Source organism: Rattus norvegicus, chromosome 4 (genome assembly GCF_021556685.1).
Source record: "Rattus norvegicus strain SHRSP/BbbUtx chromosome 4, alternate assembly SHRSP_T2T, whole genome shotgun sequence".
In the NCBI taxonomy this organism is placed as follows: domain Eukaryota; kingdom Metazoa; phylum Chordata; class Mammalia; order Rodentia; family Muridae; genus Rattus; species Rattus norvegicus.
The window spans coordinates 112,957,934-112,978,106 of record NC_141537.1 but is presented as its reverse complement, the minus strand read 5'-3'; the positions used below and the strand labels follow the sequence as shown (position 1 = coordinate 112,978,106).

At 37.6% G+C, this 20,173-nt stretch overlaps 1 pseudogene; it reads right to left on the bottom strand.

Annotated features, from left to right (window-relative positions):
* Nucleotides 1-5,870: 5,870 nt before the first annotated feature.
* LOC120102709 (small nucleolar RNA SNORA17) lies at nucleotides 5,871-5,993 on the bottom strand (annotated as a pseudogene).
* Between the last annotated feature and the right edge of the window lie 14,180 nt (nucleotides 5,994-20,173).

Here is a 20,173-nt window from a genome sequence, read left to right as displayed (position 1 = left end):
GTGCTTGCTAACAGGAGCCTGATATAGCTATCTCCTGAGAATCTCTGTCAGAGCATGACAAATACAGAGGCAGAAGCTCGTAGGCAACCATGAATTGAGAACAGGGTCCACATTGGAGGAGTTAGAGAAAGGATTGAAGAAACTGAAGGTGTTTGCAAGCCCATAAGAACAACAATACCAACCAAACAGAGCTCCCAGTGACTAAACCACCAGCCAAAGAGTACGCATGGGCTGACCCATGGCTCCAACTGCAGAAGATGGCCTTGTTGGGCACCAATGACAGGAGAAATCCTTGGTCCTGCCAAGGCTGTTCCTCCTGGGTAGGGGAATGTCAGGGCAGGGAGGATGGAAGGGGTGGGTGGTTGGGTGGGGGAACACCCACATAGAAGGGGAAGGTGGAATAGGATAGGGGGTTTATGGACAGGAAACCAGGCAACAGGACAACATTTGAAAATGTAAATTAAAAATCCAATAAAAAATAAAATAACATGCTTCATTGCTGGTTGTAAAGCTGAGTAAGCTATTCAGAACCAGTATTGCTCATATTGAGAATCCATATGTGGTTTCCAGCACTCACCTTGGTGGCTTATAATAAGCATTGAGGGACACAATATTTTTTCTGACCTTTGTCTCCAGTCATGTGCAGGCACATACAGTACAGACAGAAACAAACGAAAATAGAGAACAAATAAATAAAACAATATAGAGTTTTCTTAGAAATAAGGTTAAAAAACTTAAGACATAACTACAAAAATGTTGGCTTCTATTTATTAATTGGATCAAAATTTATGACAAATAACCCTAAAAATGAGTAAACAAGAACATAATTTAAAATAAGAAAATGAGGGCTGGAGAGATGGCTTAGCGGTTAAAAGCCCTGACTTCTCTTCCAGAGGTCCTGAGTTCAATTCCCAGCAATCACATGGTGGCTCGCAAACATCTATAAAATAAGAAAATGCTTTGAAATTTTAATGTGAATATGCCATTAATATTTTAAAATTTCACACCAGGTTCTAGCATTCCCTAAGCTTAATTGTTGTATAGTGTATATTATACATAGAAGGACAAATGCTTCAACCTATTTATTTGATGTTGATATTTGTCTTAAAATTCCTTGTTATTTCATTGATGCCCAATGCTAAAAAAATAAAAATTTTTCATTTTACTTTAATCTATCTTGTTATATAATTTTCTCCATTTACAGTGCTTCAAAGGTAATCCTCTTAGATTAATGAAATCTGAAATAATCAAAATGTCCCATGCCTTTGAAGTAAGAATCTTTATACTTATTTGTTGACAATTTTACATTTTTGTAATTATTGTATTTGATATTCTTTTTTCATACTTTACAATTTATTTATTTATTTATTTATTTATTTATTTATTTATTTATTTTGGTTGTTTTCCTAAAGCATTCCCCTGACTCTGGCAAACCCTTTTTCCTTTACTACACAAGCAAACAAACCTAGGATTTCCAGAATGTACTGTCTTTGGTTTTAATTTGAATATACCTATGAGGGTACTAAACATTAGAGTACACTGTGGAAAATATTTTACATAACTTCAAATAAAATATCAGGTAGAAGTTGGAATTTGAGTACTTTAAATATTATATTTATGAACATGGAGATAGTCAAGAAATGTTAGCAATAAAGATGCTTGATTGTCGAAAAGCAGATGACACTCCTCCCATGACAAGATGAAAAGAAAGGTAAAGTAAAAAAGATAATATATTATAAATTCTTGAACAGCCTAGATTTCACTGGAGAAACAATCTAGAAATAGAATTAAGGAGTTTATTAGCAAACTAAAAAGAGAGAAAAATTATAAGGAAAAGAAACATCGAACGGATCGAAAACCAGACTTCATTATGGCTTGACCAGTGTCCAGAAATTCTTTCAACTACTATAAAACAGGCTTTCTCCTCTCTGTTCCCACTAAATTCCATAACTAGTTTTCTTAAAGAATGGGCCCAATTATATTCCTTTCATGCTCAATTAACTTCTGTGACTTGTTTTACTGGGCCACATTAACTATAAATTCATTAAGTGGGCACTGAAGCACCTTTGTTAATCTCATACCTACTCTTCCAATATTACCGGCCTGTTGTTATTCTTCAAATGAACCATATGGTCAAATCAAAATTAACTTCCACATGCTCATCAAAGAAGCTCATGCTTTGATGCTTCCTGGTTTTTGCTGATATTTATTCTACTGTTAACATGGTTTGCCCATCAGTAGAAGTAATACTGAAATGATTATAATAATTCTGTTAATAATAGCTAACTTTATGGAAAGCATACCTGATCCAGCAGCTGTGTTATATACATTTTGCAAATGTTTTCTAATTTACTGATTACAGCATCACTATCTTAACATGCTATCATTACTGTCATATCCACAGTGTGCTGACACTCACCAAGTTTTATTTATTGCTAGCTGGACTTCATTACATTAGTGAAGGAATTAATAGTTTCATGTAGGAATGGCAAGTCCATAACAGATAATCTCTCATACAAGCATAACAAGCACTATATTTTCTTGCCCTTAAACTTAATTCTCCTTTGTCAGATTTAGCTTTCTTTGTACTGATTAGATAGTACCCCATTTCCACACAGTCTGTCTTCATCCATTTTTACTTACCTATTTTCATATATATATAGTCCTGGGATACTTGTTAAGATTGACCTTAATGAACTCTGATAAAAAGTATAATATCACATGTCCTTAAGTACTCATGGAAAATCTGTTAATATTATGAATTTGGACCTAATTTTATCCACTGGAAAACTTGATCTTTCTAGAGGTTTCTTTGCAACGGTGCTAAAAATTACTCAACTCTAGAAGCAATAGTTGTTAATCTATAGGTCAAGTCAAAGGAGCAGGAATGGAAACTGACCTGTAATTATTCAATGTTCATATTCTTTTATTCACTGACCCAGAAAGTGCTAAAATATAGGCATGAAACCAGTTTTATTTTATAATGTATAAAAAATACATTTTCTTTTATAACATATAAGAACAATTTCTAAAGAATTTAGCTGTAAGACCAAAGGGCTAATCAACAACAATAAAAATATGTTATATGGATATATAATATAAATACTGCCTAGATCACCAGAGTAGAGAACACACACCATTTTGTAACATTTGGAAGTTTTGGAACATTAAAAAGTGAATGATATGTAAGAAGTGCTAAGGATATGGGCTTCTGAAACAAACATTGTTTGGAAACAAGTCTTTAGACAATGAGGCTGCTTCTACTAGACTGTGAAAATCCAGAACACAGAATGCACTCCTAAACATGAAAAAATAAATCATTTAAAAATACCTTTCTAATGTGTGTGTGTGTGTGTGTGTGTGTGTGTGTGTGTGTGTGTGTGTGTGTGTGTCTGTAGGGGGACGCTATTGCAGATATAAGTCTCTTGGATGACCAGAAGACACTGAATCTCTAAGTCATTGTGAGCCACTTGACAGGACTTTTGTGAACAGAAATCAGGTTCTCTTCAAGAAAGGCTTGAAGGAGTTGAAGGAGCTTGTAACCTCATAAGAACAACAATACCAACCAACCAGAGCTTCCAGGGACTAAACCACTACCCAAAGAGTACACATGGACTGACCCATGGCTCCAGCTGCATATGTAGCAGAGGATGACCTTCTTGGGCACCAATAGACAGAGAAGCCCTTGGTCCTGTGAAGGCTTGACCCTACAGTGTAGGGGAATGTCAGGGTTGGGAAGGAGGAAGGTGTGTTTGGGGAAGGGAAATACCCTTATAGAAGAAGGAGGGAGAATTGGATAGAGGCTTATGGATGGGAAACCAGGAATGGGAATAACATTTGAAATTTACCTAAAGAAAATTCCACTAAACAAAAGCTGGAAAAGTTTTATCATGAACTTAAGTGATAGGAAAAGCATGTAACATGTCTTTTGCAAGTCATAATAAAAAATGTAGAATCCTTAAAATAAATAAATAAATAAAGGTCTAGTGGCCTTAATGCTAAACTGTCTTTCTACTCTCTCACTTATTCATCTTCAATGTATAACTGAATCTATAAAGTAATCACAAAAACGAATATTATGTAAATAGTGATTGAAAATAACATAGTTGGGCTGGAGAGATGGCTCAGTGGTTAAGAGCACAGACTGCTTTTACAGAGGTCCTGAGTTCAAATTCCAGCAACCACATAGTGACTCACAACCATCTATAATGAGATCTGATGCCCTATTCCGGTGTGTCTGAAAACAGCTACCATGTACTTATATGTAAAAAATAAATAAATCTTTTTTAAAAAATAAAATAACTTAGTTAAATTAAAGTTCAGAATTTGATTTTCATATAGCTAACCGCATGGAAACAGCATAGAAATTCTTATGGATATATCTAATCATCCTAGCTGTCTGGAAGCCAATATTCTGCTAGTAGCCTTCAGATAGAGATGTAGAACTCTCCGCTCTCATGCATTGTGCTGCATGGACATTGCCATGCTCCTGCCTTGATGCTAATGGACAGGACTTCTGAACCTGCAAGCCAGCTCCAATCAAATGTTGTACTTATAAGAGTGGCCTTGGTCATGGTATGTGTTAGTTAGCAGCAAACCTCTAACTAAGACATGGGGCCAGCTATACCATATTACCTAAGTGAAGTACAGGACCCTGTCTCCTGTACTATTTATTCTGTTTCCATATAGTCAGCTATATGCAAATCAAATGGACCAGTGAGCGACGTGTACAGTTCTCTCACTCTCATGGCCCCAGTGCTAAATCTCTATTTGCCATAGATGATGAGGGCTGAGGGAGGTGAGGAGGGGGTCTGTACCTCCTCCTTTGAATCATGACCCATGACCCATGACCCACACAAGAGCCAGGGCTAGCTCTCCTGTGCTCATGCCCTTGGTACACCTGCTCCTCCCCCCACACAGAGCCAGTTCTACTGTCCTGGCCAGGTGAGGTGTAGGACCTGCTCTTCAGAGTACTGCAGCAAGTGTGGGGCAGGGAGAGTTCTCCTGCTCTTATGAGGCAATATTGGCTCTCCCACATTCATAACTTCAGGGCTAGCTCACCTTTATCCCTCACATCCAGAGTCAGCTCTACTGCTCTGCTGCTTGTGTGGGGCAAGGCCAGATCTTCTTCTGGGATGACCTAGGGGCAAGCTCTCCTGCCCACCATAGGGGGTTGTCCTGCACTTGTGACCTTTGGGTCAGCTCTCCACACAATGCCTAGATGAGGGGTGGAGCATATTTTGCACAGCCCTCAGACACCAACAAGTCCTGGGGTGGCAGCTAAGACCAGGCAGGTCTGACTGGCTCTTTGTTCTAACAGAACCCTGCTGCAGCTGAGAACCAAATGTGGCATCTGATGGCAACACAGGCCAGGACTCCACCATGGTCCCACGTGGCATCACCGTCACTCAGATGAGGGTGTAGTTTCCTACCCTCGAGTCTCCAGTTCTGCCTCTCATTGTTATGCCCACTTTCTTCTGAGTCTCTTTCTCTTCCATTTCTTCACCACCTACTTGCTCCTCTTAGTGGTGCCCAAGGTCTCTGAGTGTCTGGTATGGTCACAGGAGGGCTATTCCCCATTCTTACATTTTGATGCTGATCAGGCGTCATCTTAAGCAAAGTCTGCACTGCTAGGCCTGCACAGCACTGGACTAGTGTTCACCTCAGGTTAGCTCCTTGTCTAGTCTAGGCTCCATGGTACTAGTCTTGACTCTGGGTTCCTCCTTTCCCAGCCTACCCATCTGACTCTAGCTAATTCACACTTGGGACCCACAGTCCTTCCTGTCTCTGGCTTGCTTCCTATCCTGAAAGTCCATTTGGACCTACCTGGTGCAGGACCAGTGGTGATCTCAGGCTTGCTGTAATCAAGATGTGTTAGGCTACAGATCATTCATATGTTCAGAGAGTCAGAATTATGAGTGTAAACATAGCCTCTCTCTTTTTCATCTACAAACATTGGCACAGTAGCTTGTCTACAATGCCTCTAAGAGCAGCTGCGACTATTTTCTTATAAATTTTAACTGTGTCTTAAAGAGAGTTGCATAAATTGAAAGCAAAAGTGCTTTCATTTGTTATATGTGTTTCATTTATTTTATTACCTTTCACATGTTTTAAGTTCTCAATAGTTTATATAATAGGGAGAAAGAATGCAATTGTGTGTCTTTCAGATTTAAATGGAGATACTACTGAAGTTTGTACAAGCCATTTGTACTTAGAAATTTTATGTTTAATTGTTTTTCTTACATTTTAAGGACATTTTAGTTTCACTTATGTATGTATTAGTATGTTTGCACAGGTACCTGCAAGTGTCCACAGGGCACGTAAAGTGTCAGATCATCAGGGGCTGAAGTTACAGGTAGTCGTTAACTCACGTTCCCTGTAAGAGAAGCAAGTCCTTTATTTTTTTGGTTGTTGTTGTTTTTGTTTTATTTTTAATAATTGCAAAATTATATTGTTTATTTTTATTAAATATATATAGTCACTGTACAATCTGATTATTACACACCCTCTTCCAATATACCCTCAATCAGATCTTCCCCCATCCCACCCTCTACTTCACCTTTGCAAAAGATTTCGAAGTGTCTGTTTATATACCAATATTATGCAGATTTTATCATTATTCCTCCTTGGTACAGCCTGAGATCAGGGCTGGTGATTTCTCCCTAGTTCTTTTATAGTTCAGGATTGTTTTGGTTATCCTGGGTTTTTGTTTTTCCATATGAAATTAGAATTGCTCTTTTAAGGTCTATAAAATTTGTCTTGGAATTTGATGGGGGTTGCATTGAATCTGTAAATTGCTTTTGGTAAGATCCCATTTCCACTGTTAATTCTACTGATCGTGAGCATGGGAGATTTTTCCATTTTCTGACATCATCCTCAATTTCTTTCTTTAGAGATTTGAAGTTTATATCATGCAGGTCTTCTACTTGCTTGTTTAGAGTCACACCAAGATATTTTATTTTATTTGTGGTTATTGTAATGTGTATTGTCTCCCCAACTTCTTTTTCCTCTCTCTATATTGCATGTATAGGGGAGTGCTACTTCCTGATTTCTTTGAGTTAATTTTGTGTATCAGTTGTAAGAGTTCTCTGGCAAAATGTTTAGGGTCACTTCTCTATACTTTCATATCACCAGCAAATAGTGATATTTTCATTTCTTCTTCTCCAATTTTAATCTCCTTGATCTCCCTTAGTTGTCTTATTGCTCTGGCTAGAACTTCAAGTACTATATTGAAGAGATAAAGAGAGAGAGAGTGGATAGCCCTGTCTTGTCCCTGATTTTAATGGAATTGATTTATGTTTGTGTCCGTTTACTTTGATGTTGGCTATTGGCAGTGAGGCAAGCACTCTTAAATATTTCTGCAACTTCTCTCTTATCTGCGTCTAGGATAATTGATCTGTCTTCAGGCAGTAGAGATTAGTTTTCATTTTAAAAACTTCAATACACATTATTCATTTTGTGTGAATTCTTTAGAATTTTTACTTCAGATAATTCAGTTGAAATGTATTGTATCCTTTATCCTTTATCTTTACTTGGCTGATAATATTTCACGTTAAAGATATATTATGGATTGTTATCGTTAATTTATAGGTGGATATGTCATATTTTCAGATCTGAGATATCACAAATCAATAATGGAATCCTTCATTACAAAAATTTGCATCAGTGTATGCTTATAGTTTGCTTGGATGTGGACTATCTAGATTAGATGGTAAAAACATTTCCCTTTAACTTTTAAAAAATTTGTCCCAGAAAAGAAAACCCTCTTGTCATATAATAATCAAAACACTAAACACACAGAACAAAGAAAGAATATTAAAAGCTGAAAGGGAAAAGGGCCAAGTAACATACAAAGACAGTCCTATCAGAATCACACAAGACTTCTCAACAGAGATAATGGAAGCCAGAAGAGTCTGGTCAGATGTCATGCAGAATCTAAGAGAACACAAATGGCAGTCCAGGCTACTATATCCAGCAAAACTCTCAATCAATATAGATGGAGAAGCCCAAATATTTCAGGACAAAACTAAGTTCAAACAGAATCTATCTACCAATCCAGCCCTTCTGAAGATAATAATGGAATTAGATCCTAGAAGATCCTAGAAGGAAAACTTCCCATACAAGGAAGATACCTACCCCAAAGTAAAGGCAAGATATTAAGCATCTCACAACAAAACCAAAAGGAGAGAACCACCAGCACATAATGCTATCTACAAAACAAATATAAAAGGAATCAACCGTCATGTCTTTAATATCTCTTGATATTAACAGACTCACTTCACCTATAAAAGGACATAAGCAAAAAGATTGGATATGCAAACAAGATCCAGAATTGTGCTGCATATAAAAAACATACTTCAATAACAAAAACAGACACTATATCCGGGTAAAGGGGTAGAAAAATGTCTTCCAAGCAAATGTAATAAATTAAATTATTTAATATCCAATAGAATAGACTTTCAACCAAAAGTTATCAAGCATGATGAGGAAGGACACTTCATATTCATCAAAGAGAAAATCCACCAAAAGAATGTCTCAATTCTGAACATCTATGCCCCAAATGCAAGGGCACCTACATTCATAAAAGAAAGTTCCAAACACATATCGAACCACAGACAATTATTCAACACCCACTCTCACCAATGGACAGGTCGTTAAAATGGAAACTAAACACAGACACAGTGAAAGTGATAGAAGTTATGTACCAAATGGATTTAATAGATATATAAAAAAATATTTTACCCTAAAACAAAGAAATACACCATTTTTTCTGCACCCGAAGGCAGCAAATAGTCAAAGTCAGGGCAGAAACCAACCAAATAGAAACAAAGAGAATAATGCAATGAATCAGCAAAACCAAAACATGGTTCTTTGAGAGAATCAAGATAGATAATCCCCTAGCCAAATTAACTAAAGTGCCCAGAGGCAGTCTCCAAATTAACAAAATCAGAAATGAAAAGGGATACAGAAAAACGGAATGGAGGAAATTTTAAAAAAATCATCAGATCCTACTACAAAAGCCTATACTCAACAAAACCGGAAAATCTAGATGAAATGGATGGTTTTCTAGACAGATACCACATAGTAAAGTTAAATCAAGACCAGGTAAACTTTCTAAACAAGCTCATATCTCATAAGTAAATAGAAGAAATTATTAAAAATCTTCTAACAAAAAAAAAAATCCCAGGGCTGGATGGATATAGTGCAGAATTCTCTCAGACCTTCAAAGAAAACGTGATACCAATATTCCTCAAACTATTTGATAAAATAAAAACAGAAGGAACACTACCTAATTCATTCTATGAAGCCACAATTACATTGATACCTAAACCACACAAGAACCTACCAAAAAAGAGAACTTCAGATGATCTTGCTTATGAATATTGAAGCAAAAATACTCAATAATATTTATGCAAACCGAATCAAAGAACACATCATAACCATAATTCACCACAATCAAGTAGGCTTCATCCCAGGGATTCAAGGTTGGTTCAATATATGAAAATCAATTAACACCATCTACCATATAAACAAACTAAGAGAAAAAAATGATCATCTCCTTAGATGCAGAAAATAATGGCAAAATACAACACTCTTTTATGTTAAAAACTATAAGACAGATCAGGAATTCAGGGCCCATACCTGAACATAATAAATAGGGAGATACTTGAAGCAATCCCACTAAAATTGTGGACAAGTTTCCCCACTCTCCTCATATCTATTCAATATAGTAGTCGAAGTACTAGCTAGAACAATGAGACGACAGAAAGATAGCAAGGGAACACAAATTGGCACAGAATAATTGACGATATCACTATTTACAGATGACATGATAGTATACACAATTCTAATAGGAAACTTCTCCAGCTGATAAACAACTTCAGCAAAGAAGCCGGATATAAAATTAACTCAAATAAATCAGTAGCCTTTCTTTATACAAAGGATTAACAGGCTGAGGAAAAATTAGGGAAATAAAACCATTCACAAGAGTCAAAATATTATAAAATATCTTAGGGTAAACTAACCAAACAAGTGAAATATCTTTATGATAAGTTCAACTCTATCATGAAAAAAACCAAGAAGATCTCAGAAAATGGAGAGATCTCCCATGCTCATGTTTTGGGAGAACTAACACAGTAAAAATGGCTATACTACCAAAGGCAATCTATAGATTCATCGCAATCCCCATCAAAATTCCAACACAATTCTTGAAAGACATGAAAAGAGCAATTCTCAAATTTATCTGGAAAGGCAAAACAAAACAAAACACCCCCAAAAAACCCAAAACCAAACCAAAACAACAACAAAAAACAAAACAAACAAAAATCCCAGAATACTGAAAACATTCCTTAGCAATGAAAGAATGACTGGGGTAGTCACAATCTGTGACCTCAAGTTCCACTACTGAGCAATAGTGATAAAAAAAAATGCATGGTATTATTACAGAGGCACAAAGGTGGATCAATGGAATAGAATTGAAGACCCAGAAATGAAACCATGCATGCACACTTGATCTTTGACAAAAAAGCCAAAAATGTACAATAAAAAAAGAAAGCATCTTCAATAAATGGTGCTGGTCTAACTGGCTTTCTGTATGTAGAAAAATGAAAATAAACTCATATTTGTCACCATGTGTAAACCTCAAGTCTAAGTGGATAAAAAACCTCAACATAAAACCAGTTACACTGAATCTAATAAAAGAGAAAGTGGGAAAGAGCCTTGAACTCTTTGGTACAGGGGCAAATTCCCTAAACAGAACTCCAGTGTCCCATGCTCTAATATCAAGAATTAATAAATGGAATCTCATGAAACTAGAAGGCTTCTGTAAGGCAAAGGACATAGTTGATAAGACAAATCCGAAATCTACAGAATGGGAAAAAATCTTCACTAATCACACCTCCGATAGAGGGCTAATTTCCAAACTATATAAAAAACTTAAGAAGCAAATTGCTAAAACTATCCTCAACAATAAAAGGACTTCAGGGTGAATCACTATCCCTGAACTCAAGCAGTATTACAGAGCAATAGTGATAAAAAATGCATGGTATTGGTACAGAGAAAGACAGATAGACCAATGGAACAGAACTGAAGACCCAGAAATGAATCCACACATCTATGGGCACTTGATTTTTGAGAAAGGAGCCAAAACCATCAAATGGAAAAAAAATAGCATTTTCAGCAAATGGTGCTGGTTCAACTGGAGGTCAACATGTAGAAGAATGCAGATCGATCCATAACTTTCATCCTGTACAATGCTTAAGTCCAAGTGGATCAAGGACGTCCACATCAAATCAGATACACTCAAACTAATAGAAGAAAAACTAGGGAAGCATCTGGAACACATGGGCACTGGAAAAAATTTCCTGAACAAAACACTAATGGCTTATGCTCTAAGATCAAGAATCGACAAATGGGATCTCATAAAACTGCAAAGCTTCTATAAGGCAAAGGACACTGTGGTTAGGACAAAACGGCAACCAACAGATTGGGAAAAGATCTTTACCAATCCTACAACAGATAGAGGCCTTATATCCAAAATATACAAAGAACTCAAGAAGTTAGACCACAGGGAGACAAATAACCCCATTAAAAATGGGGTTCAGAGCTAAACAAAGAATTCACAGCTGAGGAATGCCGAATGGCTGAGAAACACCTAAAGAAATGTTCAACATCTTTAGTCAGAAGGGAAATGCAAATCAAAACAACCCTGAGATTTCACCTCACACCAGTGAGAATGGCTAAGATCAAAAACTCAGGTGACAGCAGATGCTGGAGAGGATGCAGAGAAAGAGGAACACTCCTCCATTGTTGGTGGGTTTGCAGACTGGTACAACCATTCTGGAAATCAGTCTGGAGGTTCCTCAGAAAATTGGACATTGAACTGCCTGAGGATCCAGCTATACCTCTCTTGGGCATATACCCAAAAGATGCCCCAACATATAAAAAAGACAAGTGCTCCACTATGTTCATCGCAGCCTTATTTATAATACCCAGAAGCTGGAAAGAACCCAGATGCCCTTCAACAGAGGAATGGATACAGAAAATGTGGTACATCTACACAATGGAATATTACTCAGCTATCAAAAACAATGACTTTATGAAATTCGTAGGCAAATGGTTGGAACTGGAAAATATCATCCTGAATGAGGTAAGCCAATCACAGAAAAACACACATAGTATGCACTCATTGATAAGTGGCTATTAGCCCAAATGCTTGAATTACCCTAGATGCCTAGAACAAATGAAACTCAAGATGGATGATCAAAATGTGAATGCTTCACTCCTTCTTTAAAAGGGGAACAAGAATACCCTTGGCAGGGAATAGAGAGGCAAAGATTAAAACAGACACAGAAGGAATACCCATTCAGAGCCTGCCCCACATGTGGCCCATACATATACAGCCATCCAATTAGACAAGATGGATGAAACAAAGAAGTGCAGGCCGACAGGAGCCAGATGTAGATCTCTCCTGAGAGACACAGCCAGAATACAGCAAACACAGAGGCGAAGGCCAGCAGCAAACCACTGAAATGAGAATAGGACCCCCGTTGAAGGAATCAGAGAAAGAACTGAAAGAGCTTGAAGGGGCTGGAGACCCCATATGTACAACAATGCCAAGCAACCAGAGCTTCCAGGGACTAAGCAACTACCTTAAGACTATACGTGGACTGACCCTGGACTCTGGCCTCATAGGTAGCAATGAATACCCTAGTACGAGCACCAGTGGAAGGGGAAGCTCTGGGTCCTGCTAAGACTGAACCCCCAGTGAACTAGATTGTTGGGGGGAGGGCGGCAATGGCGGGAGGATGGGGAGGGGAACACGCATAAAGAAGGGGAGGGGGAGGGATTAGGGGGATGTTTGCCCGGAAACCGGGAAAGGGAATAACACTGGAAATGCATATAAGAAATACTCAAGTTAAAAAAAAAAAAAAAAAAAAAAAAAAAACTCAAGGAGCTAACCACCAAAAACCCAGACAATCCAATCATAAAATGGGGTATAGAACTAAACTGAGCATTCACAACAGAGTTATCTCGAATGACTGAGAAGCACCCAAAGAAATGTTCAAAGTCCTTAGTGAACAGAAAAATGCAAAATTACCCTGAGATTCCACCAGTCAGAATGGCTAAGATCAAAACCTCAGGTGACAACACATGTTGGCAAGGATGTGGAGGAAGAGGGACACTCCTCCATTGCTGGTGGGATCACAAACCACTCTCGAAATCAATTTAGAGAGTCCCCAGATAATTTGAAATAGCCCTTCCTAAAGACCCAGAAACACCACTCTTGGGAATGTACCCAAATGATGTCCCACACTGACTGAGGGCCATGTGTTCCGCTATGTTAACAGCAGCCTTATTTGTGACAGCCAGAAGCTGGAACCAACCCAAATGTTCCACAAGAGAAGAATGGATACAGAAAATGTGGTTCCTTTACACAAAGGAATATCATTCAGGTATTAAGAACGAGGACATCCTGATTTTTGCAAGCAAATGGATAGAACTAGAAAAATCATCCTTAGTGAAGTAACTCAAACCCAAAAGGGTATGAATGGTATGTTCTCACTAATAAGTGGATATGTGGATGTTAGCCAAAACAAACAAACAAACAAACAAACAAACAAAAAACCCCAAAAAACCAAAACAAAAAAGAAAAAAAAACAAAAAACAAACAAACAAAAAAAAAGGACACCCAAGACACAGTTCGCAGAACTCAGAAAGTTCAAAAGTTCAACAACTTGAAGGGCCCAGATGAGGACTCCTCAGTACCCCTTGGGAGGAAGAAAAAAGCAACCACAAGGGAGTGGGAGGGAGAAAAAGGGGAGGGAAAGAGAATGAGGGTATGGGGGAGGGAAAGGTGATCTGGTATTGGGTAGGGGAAAAAGACTGAGGCCCTGAGGGCCTGCAGAAAAAATGGAAGGACTGTCCAGAGGAAGGAAGTTGGGAGGACTGTCCACAATGTATCAGAGACCTGGGAAGTGAGAATCTCAGGACTCAAAGTGGGGGGACCTTAGATGAAATGCTCTACAGTGGGCAGAGAGAACTTTTTGAGCCCACCTCCAGCAGAAAGACAGGTCATCAAGTCAGGGATTGAAGTGCTAACCCACAGTCAAAACTCTGACCCATAAATCTTCCTGTCTGTAAAATTTTCAGGGATGGAAATGGAGAAGAGCCTAAGAAAAAAAGGTCCAGCAACAGGTCAAAGTGGGATCCAGTCAAGGGGAAGTCCCACAACCTAACATTACTGAGGCTATTGGGCACTCAACAAAAGGGATCTTCATGACTGCCCTCCAAAAGACTCAATAAGCAGTGGAAAGAGTCAGATGCAGATATGTGCACCCACCTAAAGAACAGAAACTGCTAATACCTCTGGTTGAGTTAGGGAAAAGCTGGAGAAAGTTGAGGAGGGCAATCATGTAGGAGTACCTGCCCTCTCAATTAACCTGGATCCCCGAGATCTCTCAGACCCTGGATCACCAAGCAGGCAGCATACAGCAGCTGAGATGAGGCCCCGAACACATATAGAGCAGAGGACACCTGGGTCTGGGTTCAGTCAGAGAAGATGCACCTAACCCTGAAGAGACTGGAGGCCCCAGGAAATTTAGAAGTCTAGTGTGGTGGGAGGTGGCAACATCCTCATGGATTGGGGGTGGGGCTTGGGATGAGGCATGAAATATGGAAAAGTGAGAGGGTAGACTGTGAGGGGAATAAAATCTGGAGTGTAAAAATAAATAAAAAATTTAATAAAAGAGTAAACTGTCTTTCAAATAGGTTCAACATCTGGATATAGTTGCATTAGTTGCCTGAATGAGTGATCTTTCTCATTATAACGTCCACTTCAATTCTGCATTGTATGGATTCATTTTATTATAACACATTTCACTCTATCAGTACCTGTCTTGTGATTATTGATTGGATATCAGACATAAATTTTATCTTGTTAAGATAGTTTGGTAACTTCTCAATTATCTCAAACCATTCAAAGAAGCAGGTTAATAATATGTAAGTAGTTTCATCTTCCTTAGTCCAGGATAATCTTCATACATGTGGAATATGTTCAATAGGTTTTATCAACTAATGGGAATCCTGTCTAGTTCATGAAGTATTCTTGTTTCATATATGAAAGACTGAATGGAAGAATGATTTTTTTCTGACTTATATGATCAAATGGAATCTGTTATATTATATATTCTAATATTTTATCTACATAGATTACATATTTCCCGTTACAATTTTGTTTTCTTTACATTTCTTTCTCTAGTGAGCAATGAGTGTTTGCGCTTGAATTCTTTCATAAAGGAATATAGCAGTAACCACTTCGTGATCTAATGAAGTTTGTTCTAATTTCTGCTGCTTAATGATGGAATAGTTCAGTCCCAAGAGGATGCTTTAAATATGTTGTGCTGTCTAGATTCCTCTCATCTTTCCTTTATCACCAGATATCTAGGATGAACCTATATAGTTATTGACACTCAGGACAAGCCTTGGATTGATTTTTTTTTAAAAAAGAAGCAGATTATATTCAACTCTTCAGCAAAGTTCATAGACTATGTCTGTTCTGTGTTACTACCAACTTTATATATTACATTTTTTGCCATTATTTTACCAATTAAATTCTCTCTGGGATTCATTTCATGAATATATTGCTGACTAGTAAAGTATATTAAATTAATAATACATTACTAGTAAAATAAGCTAAATATTTGTGATAATTATAATGGCACTCAAGCCCTTAGTTTCATTATAACTAACCACCATTCAGTATACTTTTATAACAACATTTAGGTAGTATTAACTTTATATTAAATTTATATATTAAAATCAACTTCCTTTGTTTCTCTTTCATCATACGTACATACATGTATGTATAATAAGTATATAAGATTGTGTGTGAATATATGATATACTCATGTCTTATTTATTGTTGTATTGCTATGAACAGACATCATGAACTAGGAAACTCTTAAAAAAGACAGAATTTAACTGGGGGATTTATTACAGTTTCAGATTGTTATTACATTATCATGGCGGGAAGCAGGCCAGTAAAGCAATGGAATACTAACTTTAAGCTTTGCATCTTGATCCCCAGGCAGAAGGCATATAAATATATAAATGTACATAATAAATAAAATATAACATAGTATACATATATAAATGTATACATAATAAAATATGTGTATAATATACATGTATATATATATTCATCGTGTAAACATATATTCATATGTTTGAATATTATACCTTACAGTGCAAAATTCCTGTATATCTCCCCTAATTTTCTTCAATAAACTTACTGGATGATCTTGATTGCTATGCTTTAAGATAAGTTTAACAGAGTTTTCAAACAACATGTTAAGGTTGTCTGCAAACTTTTGTTTTATTCTTATTGCTTCATAGTCTTAATATTAGAATTTATTCTGAATTGATTTTTTTGTTTATTTATTTACTTACTTACTTTTACACTGTAGATTTTATTCCTCTACCAGTCCAACCCCCACCCGTTCCACATCCCATACCTCCTCCCCATACATACCCCATTTCCACAAGAATGTCCCCATCCTACCCACTTTGCCAGACCGCTAAAATATAATGATAATTTTCTTAATTACTCATTTTTGTTCATTCATCTAATTCACAAATGTTTAATCCATATGCTGAATAAAATTTAGTTGTGCATTTCTCTTTTGAAAAGTAATCAAAGTTTTATAATAGTTTTGATTTTAATGTGTTTATAAAAGCTGTTAGTCTGTAGTATATTAAGTCACAAGAATAAAATTATAGATTGTTCATATTTTCTGACGTTTTTTTCACTAATGAACATCAGTGACATTTTAAATTTTACAATTTAAAAGTTTCCCCTAAAAATGCAACATGTGCCTTTTCTGTGTTACCAATGCTATCTATCAACTTCTGTAAAGGTGCCCCTTTATAGCACATGCTCCAATTTGTTGATATAAATTTATGAGCAATACTTTAGTGCAATTGGAAAAGACGCAAAGCCATTATAAGTAACAGGAAATTTGTCTTGAGATGAATTAGAAAGCTTCTCTTAGTCCTCCATGTTTCTAGCTAAAGGTGGCTTGCCCTCTTAGGGGTATTTCCACATCCTCAGTCTCTCTCTTTGGTTTGTTCATTGTGGTGTTCTTCCCCCAATACAGCCCAGTGTTCCATAACGGAATTCCATGAGGCTGGTCTGGCCATGTGGACCACAGCTGGTTCAGTCCTTGTCTACTATTATTAGGCATTGAAGAATATATTCCTCCCTCTATCTCCTTATGATATACCTGATTTCCAAACACCAAAAATATGTAAATGTAAGTGTGTTTTCAGTCTAAGCATTTATTTGTTATTTATTTTTAATTAGTGCCTAGATGTGTAGTCCAAATTATCTTGTAACTCATGGTGATCATCCTGCCTCAGGCTTCTAGTATTGAAACTCAAGACAGCCATTTCAGAAACTTGCTAAGAATAACATTTACCCCAAGTTTTATCAATATGGATGGCTACTCAATAGTGAATTCATAATAATATATCATGAGTGAAAAGTATTTGCTTTTTAAAGCGGAATTCACCTGGAAATAGGTCTGCAAGCGTACATCATTCCCAGTCCTTAGACACAAACCTATTCTGCAAGGTTGTTGTTGTTGTTGTTTTGTTGTTTCTGTTACTCCAAGTCAAAATTCAGTCTTGTGAAAAGACTTTAAAATGTTTAAAAATTTTTAAAATTGAATACAGTCATTTTCATGTTATCTTTTCATCACTCAATTCTACTCAACCTTTGAAAGTTTGAAATAAAGTGAATAAATTTTAAAACAGAAGAAAAAGTTCAAAATATGAACACAAATTTGTGTACAAGATTTAAAACATTCCAGATGTTATAATTATTGTTTTTGTTGTTTTCTTTTTGTATATGGCCTTTATGTAGCTCTAGCTGCCTTAGAATTTATTTTTTTACCAACATTGGTCTCAGACTCACAGTAAACCTTCTGCCTCAGTCTCTGAGGTGTGCATAGAGCCATGGCCCTTGTTTTATGATTGTTTGTTTGTTTGCTTATTTATTTATTTATTTATTTATTTATTTATTTATTTATTTGGAAAAGAGAATAAAGTTAAACTTTTGGAATGCAATGCACTTATCGCGCGTCCAATGTCCCGCCAGCAAGAACGACGCGCAGCAACAGGATTCTTCTGCGAACAAGCCTTTACTGTGTTACAGCTCTTCTTAGTGTTACAGCTCTCTTAGTGTTACAGCTCTCTTGAACAGGGACCCTGAGCAGCAAAGTCGTTCGACTTATATACACAACAGTATATTAATTATCTCTCAGGGATTGGTGGGGCATGCATCACCCCACTACTTGTCCTCCAGGGATTGGCGGAGAATGAATCACCTCATTAGCATGGTACAGCCCCTCATTAGCATATTAACGGTCAACTGACACCTGGTGCAAAAACCACACATGTGCAGTACCGTTGTTCACCACTGGAGGGCGCCCTACCTCTCATTATCGTATGGCCGCCCTAGCAAGGGGACAAGCCTGCACATGCGCAGTAAGTTGTCGACATCCAGACAAGGCTGGATGTCGGTGCCATCTTTGTTTCGCCACGCTGCTCTCTACATCTCCCCCTTTTTTGTTTATAAAATGACTGGTCTAGATCTGGGTGTCACGTCAATCTTGTCATTGCTCCTGTCTTAGGTCGTTCTAATCCAAACTCGGCCTTACCCGTCATAGAGTTACCCTATCGCCACCGGGCCCTGTGTCTTGGGTTGGTCCAAGCTCAAGGAAAGTTGCCCGTCCCTGGATACAATGACGCCACATGACTGTGACAAAAATGATCTAGGGCGAACTCTTGATCTTTCAAAGAGGCCAGCCATATGTTGGGAGAAGCACCCTTTTTAATGGTGGTCATAGCCTGGTAAACAACCAATTTGTGTCTGGCATGTTCTCTTTTTAAATGGCCAATAAGCGAGAGACCTACTCCGCATCCCAGGAGGACAATAGCTCCCCGGGACAAACATGCCCACCCACTCCTTGAAAAGGGAGAAAGCATTGGTAATCCATGAGGTAAAGTCTTCAACTGTGATGGGGTCCAGCCTAGTGCTGTTGAGGACAGCAATCTGCATCAGCAATTGTCTTGATAGTTGCTCTGCTTTCATGGACTAGTTTCCTTTCAGATAATTCGAGATTTCTTTGCTCTGTTGAAAATGCTGAGAAAAGTTAGCTCGCAAAGGAATAATGCATAAACCTCTAAGGGAGGAAACACAAGACAGCTGTGTCATATGATACAGTGCTTCAATTTGTTCTTGAACTAAATCTATCCTTTGATTGGCTAATAGAAGGCCAGATGTCAAATGGGTATTAAATTCTTCTTGTATCTCTAGCGCCACTGTAGTTCTTTCTACAATCTGATTGACAGTCTCAGCCGTCTGTATTTGATTGGTCATAGCAATTGTAGCTGTGGTAGCTGCGGCAGCAGACAGCACAATGGCTGAAATTATGGCTGCTGTAATTCCAAAATCTCTTTTGGCTCTCAGCAAATTAAGAATAGGAAAGCTATCTGGTTTTGCCTCCACTGGGATTGGCACAAAGGAGGGAATCTTAACCATCACTGTGGTGTCATTGGTGCCATCCCAGCATTCAGCTAAATAGCAGACTACATCAGAGCTATTACAATTTAAAACACCACTGCTGACATTAGTGCTTATCAGAAAGAAAAAAGGTGATCTAACACATACTGAAGTACTAGTGGCAGTATTATTTGCCAAGAGGTTATTATATTGAATATTGGTCAACCTGGTATCATTTTTTCTGGTAGCTGAAACATTATACAGCACAAAGTTCTCACCCATCAACCTAGCAAAGGGGGTCAGGGATGTATATGCCCCTTGCTCATTGGACAGCACCCATTGAAACCAAGGCCAGAGATTATGCTTGCCTGTCTTATTCTCAAAACAGTAGAATTGCTATGAACTGGCATGGGTACTGGCCAGGATCTGGCAATAGCCCACAGAGTGAGCGAATTAACCTATATTACCATTCTCAGTAGTAATAGTAGGGTTCGTAGTCTCATCTTCAGGAAGAGCAGAAGGCAATTTTCGAGTCAAACGCTCAGGTACCCAAATTGGATTTTCTTGATTCTGCGGAAAAACACAAATCGCTCCCCTAGATCTCGAAAT